This window comes from Danio rerio, chromosome 25 (genome assembly GCF_049306965.1).
Source record: "Danio rerio strain Tuebingen ecotype United States chromosome 25, GRCz12tu, whole genome shotgun sequence".
NCBI lineage: Eukaryota > Metazoa > Chordata > Actinopteri > Cypriniformes > Danionidae > Danio > Danio rerio.
The window spans coordinates 35,648,898-35,660,000 of record NC_133200.1 but is presented as its reverse complement, the minus strand read 5'-3'; the positions used below and the strand labels follow the sequence as shown (position 1 = coordinate 35,660,000).

General features: G+C 34.8%; 1 protein-coding gene across 4 annotated transcripts in view; it reads left to right on the top strand.

Annotated features, from left to right (window-relative positions):
• Nucleotides 1-11,103, top strand: part of tln2b (talin 2b) — a 259,338-nt gene that overhangs the window by 56,525 nt on the left and 191,710 nt on the right. The window lies entirely within an intron of this gene.

Below are 11,103 nucleotides of genomic sequence, written 5' to 3'. Positions count from 1 at the left end.
TCATCTCGGGGGCTTTTTCAGTTCATTCATAACAATTTGCTTTTGTATAATGTTATTATTATTAGCAGTATTATTTATTATATCCATAGTTATATTTGGTTTATTAAAAACAAGCTTAGATTTGCCCACCTGTCAGGTTTTAGACCATATGAGGCATGGCAGGTGTATTTGGAAATAACTCAGTATTTTGACCACACTTGGTCATTATTGTTCATTTATTCGTTTGCTGGAAATTAGAACTGAATTTAGACATAGTTTTGAAACGAATATTTGCGCTTATTAAACGAAATTAATTATTTATAGACTAATTGATGTCTGTGCTTAAATGTTTCCCTATCCAAGAGCGAATGTGAAAGTAGTTCCATTATCTCTCATTCTCACGCAGTAGATGCTCTGTTTAACAGTTTTCTGTTAAAAAATTGTTAACTGTTAACTGTTTGCTTGTGAAATGCTCGTTTTTTCCACTTAGACTTACTTTGCATCCTGTAAAAAGCGAATGCGCTTTTGGCGCGACACAGCTGGCTCTTAAAGGGAATGGGAGATGAGACTCTGATTGGTTTATTCTCAAAACACACCTATAACTCATTAAGAAAATAAACTCAACCCTTCTAGCCCATGTGCCTTGGTGCAAAGTGCATTTTCCCGTCCGTAAATTAGCAAAAATGCGTTCTGACACGCCCTGAAAGCGTTTGCGCCCTGCGTTTGCGCTCTGCGCATGGACCGTCAAAATAGAGCCCTATATCATTTTTAAGATCACATCCAGAAGCCGAAGTTCTCAGCGTTCATGGCGTCTCTCTGAAAGTGTGTTTGCGGGTGTGAGCTTGTAAAGGTCTCCTGTAATGAAATGAACGGGCCGTTTGGCATTTGAAACAGTTGTCAGGCGCAAATGCCAAACTGATTTAGTCTCCACATTGCTGGGATTGCTTCAAACATTTACGGTATGCGATGGATGTACAGGGTTAACCATTACTAATTTGCTGTTGACATTGCGTAACGCGCAGATTTACTGTTTGAGATTGTTTGCAATGTGAAACAGCAGTATGGTTGACTTCACTACAGTAAAGTAGATTGTGTTTGCTGGAGATGTTTTTGTTTGTCTCAGTGCTGGTTCGCATTACACTTGGCTGTATGTTATGAGCGCTGGGTTTTGCCAGCCTCCGCAGAAGGACATGCTGTGATTTAAGGCATTTTGATGCTTTTTTTTCTTTTCATGGTGGCAGGGGTTTTGTAGGCATGGATCCATTTCCTTCAAAACTAAGCTTTGCTGTCCTGTCACAACAAATATTCCCAGTCTGTTTGTGTGAAGACGTTTTGCTCTTTTGGGATAGATCTTATTATTCCCCTACTGTTGGATAAGAGCACATCCTCTTCTCTCTTTCTCTGATTTACTGTTTTTTTTTTTTTTTTTTTTTTTTACTCTTTGAGGTTTCCTGAATTGTGTAATTGAGTTTTCAGTGTAAGTGCTGTTAAGCCCTTGATGTGGGCCAGACAGATCCAACCACCATCTGACTGGCAGACTTAACTTTACTCTTCTGGAGATCTTGACTTTTAGTTTTGGCATTTCTATTTATTTTTATTTAATTAAAAAAAATATATTATTATTATTATTTTATTTATTTAATTTTATTTTTAATTATTTATTATTATTTAATTATTTAAATTTTTAATTTATTTTATTTTATTGTTTAATTTTTATTTTATTTTATTAAAATTTTTAAAAATAAAATATATTTTTTAAATTATTTTTTTTATTCCTTATTATATTTTTTATTGTTTTTTATTATTTTATTTTTACTTTAGTTTGGGCATTTCCATTTATTTTTTATGAAATTGTTGTGTTTTAATACATTATGTATTTTATTTAATATTATTATTATTATTTTATTTCTATTTAATTTATTTTCGCATTTATATATTTATTATTATTTTTTATATATTTTTAATTATTTTATTTATTTTTAATAATTTTTTTTATTTTTAATTTTTATTCTTTTTATTCTTTTATTTTTATTCCCTATTTTCATTTATTAATTTTATTTATTAATCCTGGCTCGCCACAGTGGAATGAACCGCCAACTTATCCAGCATATGTTTTATGCAGCGGTTGCACTTTGGGAAACATCCATACACACTCATTCACACACATACACTACAGTCAATTTAGCTTACCCAATTCACCTAAAGTTCATGTCTTGGGACTTGTGGGGGAAACTGGGGAAATGGGAGAAGGCGTTGTTGTGTCATCCATATTTTTTACAGTCATTGATTCCTACTCTAAATCGAAGCTAGTAACGCTTGCCCTGTTTTTGAGTCTTCTGGTCCACTCCTTAGTAACTAACATTTTTGTGGATACAAACAATGCGGATACTTCCAATAATCAGCATAAGGGCTTGATCACAATATGATATTTGCATGTCAGGAGCAAAGACATTTCATTTAGTTTACATTTCCACAAACTCCTATCGACCCGTGACTCCAAAACCCAAGGGTTATATCGGATTGTGACTTCTGTTACCGTTAACCCTTTCACCCGTACATTTTTAACACTCCTGCTGACCTCTGCTCTCTCGTGTTTTTTTTCTCCCTTTTCTGCAAAGATTGATTTTTCAAGACACTTCTATACAGCTTAAAGTGACATTTAAAGGCTTAACTAGGTGAATTAGGTTAACTAGGCAGGATAGAGTAATTAGGCAAGCTATTGTACAACGATGGCTATAGCTTAAGGGGCTAATAATTTTGACTAAATAATTTTGGCTAATAATTTTGACTAAAATGGATTAAAAAAAATTAAAAACTGCTTTTATTCTTGCCAAAATAAAACTAATAAGACTTTCTTCAGCAGAAAAAAATATTATCGGACATACTGTGAACATTTTCTTGCTCTGGTAAACATCGCTTGGAAAATATTTAGAAAAGAAAAAAACAATTCAAAGGGGGGCTAATAATTCTGACTTTAACTGTATTATTGCCGTTTCCATAGACATCATCATGTATTAAACAAGCCATAACTGTAATCTTTTGCTGGTAGCGATGTGTATTTGAATGTCTAAATCTTAAAATAATCATCATTTGTTTGAAAACACTGACACATTTACGTCTCTTTCTATGCTACGAGAACAATTGACTTTAGCATTTGAAGGGGTGCGTTCTGAACACACTGGTTTAAAGTGCAAGGGAAGCAGCCTGTAAAGTTTACATTGTTTTGTATATCGATTTCCACTTTAATAAAAATACAGAAAACAAACATGATTAATGTATCCATTTTGAGGAAAAGGACATGGCCTTGAAAAACGCTAATCCTAGACCTGCTGACCTATTAGTAAACTACAGGATTCAGATTAAAGAGAGACGTTTGGGTTCAGCTAACCTGCCTTAAACCCTTAAATTAACCCAATAATGAGTGGTTTCCCTGACCTCCTCTCCGTGCTGCTATAATGACCAGCTCTTAATAGCAGGGACCACTGGGTTTAAAAAGCCCACCGCAAGAGTGTCTTTGTTCGCTTAACAATCTCCATTTACCCGAGCGACACGCGGCGGAAGACAAGCATCACAGCCTGTAATTAAAGCTTAACGTGCTCAAAGACAAACCAGGCTTGATTCATCTGAGGACATTTACATGCTGAGTGAATTTCAGACCTTATAAACCGAGCACAAAACCATACTTCTGTTTGGCCGTTCGGCATTTGACATTGCATTTATGGGCTTGTGAGAACTGTTTAACATGCAGGCTGTTGAGATCTCGCAGCGTGAAGAGCTTCGATCAGCGGCAGTGATTCAGCAGATCAGGCTGTCAGATCACTTCCTGTTTCTAATGGTGCGTCTCTGCCTTTCCAACTGTGGCCAGGAATTGAAGAAGGGTTCTGTTCTCTGGTCTGTGTTTATTTTATTGATTATTTGATGGATTTTTATAGCTGCACAGTTAAAGTCAGAATTATTAGCCCTCCTTTAGACAAAGAGGTGCAGGGTTGGTACAGTTGGTATACTCTCCGAAAGAAAGATACAAGAGCTGTTAATGGAGCTATATCGAAAGAAATCCCTTTAGTACTTCTTTGACACTAATATGAAAACTTGAGGTGCTAATATGAACTTTTAAGATAACATTATGAACCATTTTAGGCAAAGCGTGTACCCTTTGAAAAAGATTGGACCAAGGTGATTGACCTTTTCACAATCAACAATTTGCATCCTATAAACTCTGGCCCTGTCCCAAATGATGAATGCTGTGTAATGCTGTGTTCACACCAGTCGCGGAACGAGCGGATGAATCACTCTATCTGTGCGTAAACAGACGCTTAAAATTTGAGTTTACTCGCTTCTCTTGCTCGTCAAAATCTGCTTCATTCGAGCGTCAAGTTCACTTCACAAAAGACGCGGAACTACTATCCCTCAGAGCTGCACGTATCTGGCTAAAATGAGAATCTCAATTTTTTTTTGCTTAAAATAAAGATCACGATTTTCTCACGATGTATATGTAAAATAAAGGTATGGTAAAAACAAACATATAGAACAACATCAATAATAATATTATGTGTAGGTCTACTGGTTTGTATAAATAATTCTACTTATATTAGTTCTGATTTTGAATTATTATGTTTGAGATATATGCTTGCAATCTGTCATATTAGACCAATTCATTCACTGGTAAAGTCAGACATTTGCCATTATCAGATTATATTCAACAATATATAGGCTAGAGTAGTTATACTGACGTTGTAAACATTTATTTTCATGCACAACTGTGGGTTTGTACAGTAAACGCATATCAAATGCTGCTGTAATCATTACTCTAAAATGCGATATGATCGTTTAAATGACGTGCACACTTTCGGTTTCATTTTGACTGCTAAGTGCTTGTTCATACTTTGCGCGCGGCTCTCAAACGATCACTCTGTGCCAAAAACAGAATATCATTTACAACTGTATTACCGGTTACTCACAGCATATGCAGGTTCTGTTCACTAAAGTAGACGCGCGCGCGTGTCTACGTGATCGCTCTATGATTAAGTAGAGCGTGCTCGCGCCCTCTCTGTGCTAACAGCTGAAGGTCAGCAGCAGCTCACGTCACGTGTGGTTTCCCGGCCGCGAAAACCTCATTATATGATGACAAAAATGACATTTTTAGGTTAATTATACCTTATAAAAACATTATGTGGCTCATTCAACATCAATTGGAGGTGTCCATGTCAGTGAGCAACGTATGTGAAACAATGAAAAGACTCATGCAGCCGCCTTTGCTTCTCTCCTGAACTTAATATGATTGGCAGAATCGTAGAAATGCTGGATTAAGATCGTCTAGGGCAGTGGTCACCAAACTTGTTCCTGGAGGGCCGGTGTCCTGCAGATTTTAGCTCCAACCCTAATCAGACACACCTGAACAAGCTAATCAAGGTCTTATTAGGTATACTTAAAACATCCAGGTAGGTGTGTTGAGGCAAGTTGGAGCTAAACCCTGCAGGGACACCGGCCCTCCAGGACCAGGATTGGTGACCCCTGGTCTAGGGGTCGGATCGAGATTGCGATCTTTTAACGATTAATTATGCAGCTCTACTATCCCTACTCCATTATCTGAGCAAACATGCAAGAAAAGCTAAAATAGTTTACAACGAGACTTTAATCTACAGGTCTTACAGTCTCAGCATGCATTGTATGTACACTAGTGCACAACAGGTGTGCCATTTGGCACAGGGCCAGTAGGTAAAAGTCAATGACCTTTGTATCAATCGTTGACTCCTGTACCCTTTGTTACTGCAAATCATTTCTTATCCCTTCTCCATTATCTGTGCAAATTGGCAAGGTAAGGCATAAAGGTTAGGGTTAGGGTTAGGGTCAGGTGTCAATGGGGCATTACCTTTTTCAAAGGTACATGTTTGTTCTGAAAGGAGTCATATTGGTATCTTACAGGTTTCAATTAGTACCCAAAGTGTAGTTGTTAGTACCTAAAAAGTACAAAAGTTTAGCTGTTGAAACAGATACTACCTCAGTGACCGCTCTCGAAAACTTTATTTCTAAAAGTGTACCAACTGTTGACTCCTGTACTTTTAGTTTTCCTCTTACTGTTAGGGTTCTTTCACACTTGGTTTCACATTTGCCTGGACCGTACCCAAGTTCGATTGCCCCCCCTTGCGATCTCCAAATCGGTTGGTTTGTGCTTTTTCCTTCTGAACCCCGGTGCGCTTGCGTCATCGAGCTGCTGTTTTGTTTACGGTCGTTGCTAGGTGATGGTCACGAAAGCAAGCGCCGAAATGGAAAGACGTCCGCACATCGCCGTCATTCTGCTTTAACTGAAGCTTTTGGTTTTGGACATACAGAAAGAAACTCGCGTCCATCTCTTATAAACATTCAGAACATCACACAGTGTCTGCAGAAGCTTTCTTTGGAGGAGACAAGCAGACATCACTGTGTATCACTGTATTTGTCCTGGCTCAGTCCCGCGTGTTACCAAGGAACGAAACGTGACACAGATACACACAGTAACGAACGTTATAAAAACGATAGTTTGTTGTAGGGTGCTTTCACACTAGCACTTTTGATCCGCACCCGAGTTCGTTTGACGTCATACTATGGTACGTTTAGCTAGGGTGTATGCGTCTTCTGAACCCGGGTGCGGACCCGTGAACCGTACCCGAGTCCGCCTGAAACAGGTGGTCTGGGGTATGGTTCATGCAAACTCTAGTACGGTTCTTTTTAGATGTGAATGCAATCGTACCAAATAACGGAAGTGAACTGCAAACTGTAATAAACTATAATTTTCATAACGTTCGTTTGTTCGCGTGTGTGTCTTGTTTCGTACCTTGGTGACACGTGCGGGACTGAGCCAGGGCAAACACAGTGATGTCTTCTTTTCTCCTCCAAAAACAGCTTTCGCAGACGCTGTGTGATGTTCTGAATGTGCATAATATTTTTGCGGCAGATGGACGCAAGTTGCTTTCTGTATGTCCAAAAGCTTTCAGTAAAAGCAGAATGACCGGGACGTGCGGAAGTCTTTCCACTTTCGGTCACCTAGCAACGGCCGTAAACAAAACAGCAGCTCGATGACGCAAGCGCACCGGGGTTCAGAAGGAAAAAAGACAGTGTGAACACAAACCAACCAAGGAGGTGGCAAGGGGAGACAATCGAACTTGGGTATGGTCCAGGCAAATAAACCAAGTGTGAAAGCACCCGTAAAGTTGGCGGTTCGCTTCCATTATTTGGTTTGATTGCATTCACATCAGAAGTGAACTGTACCAGAGTTCGCATGAACCGTATCCCAGACCACCTCTTTCAGGTGGACTCGGGTACGGTTCACGGGTGCGCACCCGAGATCAGAAGACACATTCAACACTAGCTAAACGTACCGAACTATGACGTAAAACGAACCCTGGTGCGGACCAAAAGTGCTAGTGTAAAAGCACCCTTACTATCTCTACTCCATTATCTGTGCAAACATGCAAGAATAGCAAAACAAATAGTTTACAGCGAGACTTTAATCTACAGGTCTTACAGTCTCAGCATGCATTGTAAATCCACAAGTGCACATCAAGTGTGGTATTTGTGACAGGGCCAGTGGGTACATCAATGACCTTTGTACCAACTGTTGACTCCCTTCGTTACTGCCCATCATTTCCTATCCCTTCTCCATTATACGTGCGACCATGCAAGAAAAGCACAAATAAAATAGAGCGAGGCTTTAATCTACAGGTCCAGGTGTTGTGACTCAGTAAGGATTACCGCCGACTGTCACACTCAGCCAGCTTTTAATCTTTCTGAAGGTCTCTAATGAATGCTGGAGATCTTTTGCAGCTCCTGGCGGAGGTCCGGGGGTCTGAATAGTAGCGTGCGGATCGGAAACAGGCCTCATGCACCGTGACTGGGCCACAACAACAGCCACCGGCCTTGGGAATGGACCAAACTCCGGTTTCTATGGAAACCTGCGGATGTGGAGCATGAAAAAGCTCCGCCTGTGAGTTGCTAACGTAACGTGGCAGCATCCCTCTTCACGTGTTAAAGCGCTAATCCTTTCAGTGCTCGCAGCCTCCTCCTGTCGATCTCGCTCTTTAACCAACAGCGGCTTCAGGGATCATGCAGAAAACCTTTACTTCCTCTTTTGGGATGGCTGTAGAGTTCTTAGGTCACCTGGATATTTGGCATCATGCACAGCTTTCTTTCCTATAGATGCATTATATTGATGTGGTTTAATGACAGATGGGTGTTTAAATGGGTCTGCTGGTTTGGCTGTTTAATAGTACTTTGTCGCTCCTCTGCATCACAAAAGCGACCTGAATATTTGGCATCTCATACTGACAGTTTTATAGTGCATTGAAGAGTTTATCTGCAAATAAAAACAGAGTTTATAAAAACAGAATATTTAGTTTTTGTAAATGGACACTTCTTAAGAGTATATTAATATAAGTTATAGATATAAAATCTATATATTCATCATAAAGTATTATCATAGCATAAATAATAATAATGCACTGTAAGAATAATATACTGAAAGACATTGGTAATAATTATTAGTATGTTGAGTTGTATTTAGATATTTATTTAAAAATTAAATAACTTACTACTTACTTACTACTACTACTTTATTAATACTAATTATAAAAATATTAAAAACGTTTCAAAAGTGATTAGAAATGCATTATTAAATTGTCTAAATTATTATCAATATTGTTAATAAATATAATTGATACATATATGTGTATAAATCCAGTGTAGAAGCAATGGTGTCGTAATAAACCGACATATCATTAATAATATTAATTTTTATTTTAAAATTAAACAAATTACTACTACTTTAATAATAATTATAATAATATTGATAACGGTTATTTAAAATGTATTATTAAAATGTCTTTATTATCAACATTGTTAGTTAATGGAATTAATTATTATAATGAATTGTTATTATAATTATTATTATTAATGACAATAATAAAAATAAAAATGCATATTATCAATAGAAAAATCATGATCATGATGATCAAAAGTAATAATAATGTTGATAATAATAATAATAATAATATTAATTATAATAATAATAATGCTAATAATAGTAGGAATAATAATAAAACAATCAATAATAATATTAAAATAATAATAATAATAATGATATTAAAATAATAAAAGTAATAAACAAACTATTATTATTATTATTAGTAGTAGTAGTAGAAGTAGTAGTTGTCGTTGTATTGGTTTAATGATAATAATTATAATAATAATAATACAATTATAACAGCAATAAACAAATTATTATTATTAGTAGTAGTAGTAGTAGTTGTCGTTGCATTGGTATATTAATAATAATAATAACAATAATAATAATAATAAAATAATAATAATAAAATTATAACAGCAATAAACAAATTATTATTAGTTGTTGTAGTTGTCGTTGCATTGGTATAATAATAATAATAATAATAAAATAATAATAATAATAATTATTATTATTATTATTATTAATAACTATTATTTAAAAAGTGTCAATTATCAGCATTGTTAGTAAAAACAAATGTCATTTGTTTTCAACTGGAATAATAATAATAATAATAATAATAATAATAATTATTATTATTATTATTGTTATTATTATCATTATATTATTGACACTTGTTATTATATTTGTTTTAAATAGTGTTGTGTTTGCTTTCTTTGTTTTAAGTATGTTTTTAAGGTGTTGTTTTGTGAACTAGAGTCCCATGGTGACCTGGACATTTAGCATCATATACAGTCATCCTTATAGTCATGGACCTGCAGGTGAACACTATACAGGTGCATTTCAGGCCAGAGATGGATGTTTAAATGTCGTCTGCAGGTTTGGATGTTCAGAAGGTTACTCTGCCGCTTCTGGCTAACATAAAGGGAGCAAGGGAGCTGTAATGTGTTCAGAATGTATTTTCTCACTCCACTCCAATCAATGTGACCTACTGAACCCCGCACTATTAGTTTCCCATCAGGGGAACACACGACTGCCAGAACAGACGTGTGTTTTAACTTGTTTCATGTGGACTTCAAGGTTATCCAGATTGTTCTTCTGATGTGTTCATGTGCTCTTATCAATTATCAGCTGTACAGGTATTATATTTGTTAGCTCTTGATATGCGCTTTTCCGTCTCTTGGTTTAATATGTGTGTTTGTGTAAGTCAGGGGTGTCCAAACTCGGTCCTGGAGGGCCTTTGTCCTGGAAAGTTTATCTCTAACTTGCTTCAACACACCTGCCAGGAAGTTTCTAGTATACCTAGTAAGAGCTTGGTTAGCTTGTTCAAGTGCGTTTAATTAAGGTTGGAGTTAAACTCTCCAGGATACCAGCCCTAAACCGAGTTTGGACAGCCCTGCTGTATGTGTATGTGTGTGTTATGCTTTGAATGAATGAAGGTGACTACAGTTGTCATATGAGTATGTGTGTTTGTTTGTGTGTTAAGTTGTAAATGAATGAAGGGTTTATTATTAATTAAAAAAATAATAATAATAATGCATTTTATTGTTAAAATAATATACTGTAAGACATTAGTAATAATGAATAGTATGTTGAGTTGTATTTAGATGTTTATTTTAAAATTAAACAAATTGCTACTACTTTAATAATGATTATAATATTATTAATAACAGTTATTTAAAAAGTGATTAACAAATGTAATAATTAATCAAATGTCTTTATTATCAACATTGTTAGTTAATATGATTAATTAAAATGGAACATTATATAATAATAATAATAATAATAATAATAATACAATTAATAATTATTACAATTATAATTTTAATAATATTAATAATAATAATAATAATAATAATAATAATAATAATTATTATTATTATTATTATTTTAATTTTTATTAATTATTATTATTAAATATTGTTATTATTATTATTAAATATTATTATAATTATTAAATATAATAATAATAATAATAATAATAATAATAATAATAATAAAATTAATCATAATTATAATTGTAATAATAATAATAATAATAAATATTATTATTGTTATTAAATATTATTATTAAATATTATTATAATTATTATAATTATCATAACAACAATAATAATAATTATTGTAATAATAATAATAATAATAATAATGATAATAAAATAATAATAATAATAATTATTATTATTATT